Source organism: Elephantulus edwardii, unplaced genomic scaffold, assembly GCF_000299155.1.
Source record: "Elephantulus edwardii isolate Elephantulus edwardi_28Jun2011 unplaced genomic scaffold, EleEdw1.0 scaffold00013, whole genome shotgun sequence".
In the NCBI taxonomy this organism is placed as follows: Eukaryota; Metazoa; Chordata; class Mammalia; order Macroscelidea; family Macroscelididae; genus Elephantulus; species Elephantulus edwardii.
Genome location: NW_006399763.1, coordinates 6,398,971 through 6,400,045, shown reverse-complemented (window position 1 = coordinate 6,400,045; position 1,075 = coordinate 6,398,971).

The following is a 1,075-nucleotide window of genomic DNA, read 5'->3' as shown; positions in this document are numbered from 1 at the left end:
ACATCAGCTACAGTATCCCTAGTACCACGACCCCTTCTAAACCCAGCCTGGACTTCTGGCAGTTCTCTGCTGATGTACTGTTCCAGTCATTTTTGGATAATCTTCAGTAGAATCTTGCTTGCATGTGAAATCAATGATATTGTTCTGTAGTTTCCTTGTAATAAAAGTCCAAGAGCCCCTTATTCAGCCTTGAGCACTCTAAACCTGGACAAATGACCTAAGCAAGTCTCAGTAGTAGTATAAGTATCAGTACTGGAATGAGTCACTGTAGGTTCATATTCTAGTCTTTAAGCACTCAGCTCTGTTGAGTAAATAGGGATCATACTCTAGGCAATGCACCCATTTTATCCAAACCAAGCTGAGAGCAATTGATCAAGCAGGACACAAATGAACTGGACTAGTCCAGGAACTGAGTTTATTTGTCGGCAATCTTCCCCCTTTCCTGGTAGGACTAGGCCATCCAGGAGACTAAGAATTCATTTCTCTGTGAGCTCAACATAAGACCCAAAGAAGTTCATTTTCCTTAAGGAATGGAACCTGCTGAAATATTCAGAATTCTTTTCCAAGGGGCATTACTGTATCAGTCACTAAAGTTGGCTACCCAGAAATACACAAATACAACTGGAAACAGTTATTATTCCTTGGCTCATCTATCTGTTCATAAGCCCTATATATTTTTAACCAAGTTAAATCCTTTTCTCTTACTTATTATAGCTGTATACTGAATAATCCAAGAAACCAGACTATATGGAGAAGAATATAGCCTGAGATTGAAATTAGATGCATTAGCAAGAGTGATATTCAGATAACACAACCTTGCTTGTTAAAAATGAAGATAAATTGAAGTATTTACTGATGAAAATCTGCAGGCTCAATATGGATTACACATGAATATGGGAAAAAACTCAAAATCCTCAACTGGGTCAATAAATGTCATTTTTGTTAAGTCAATTGCAAATCACAGTGAATCTCTGAACAACAGCTCATAACCGTCCCCTGTCTTATGCCAGACTCATACTCCCTACCATCCTCAAGCTTATTGTGCATCTCATTGTTGTCCATCTCATTGAGGGTG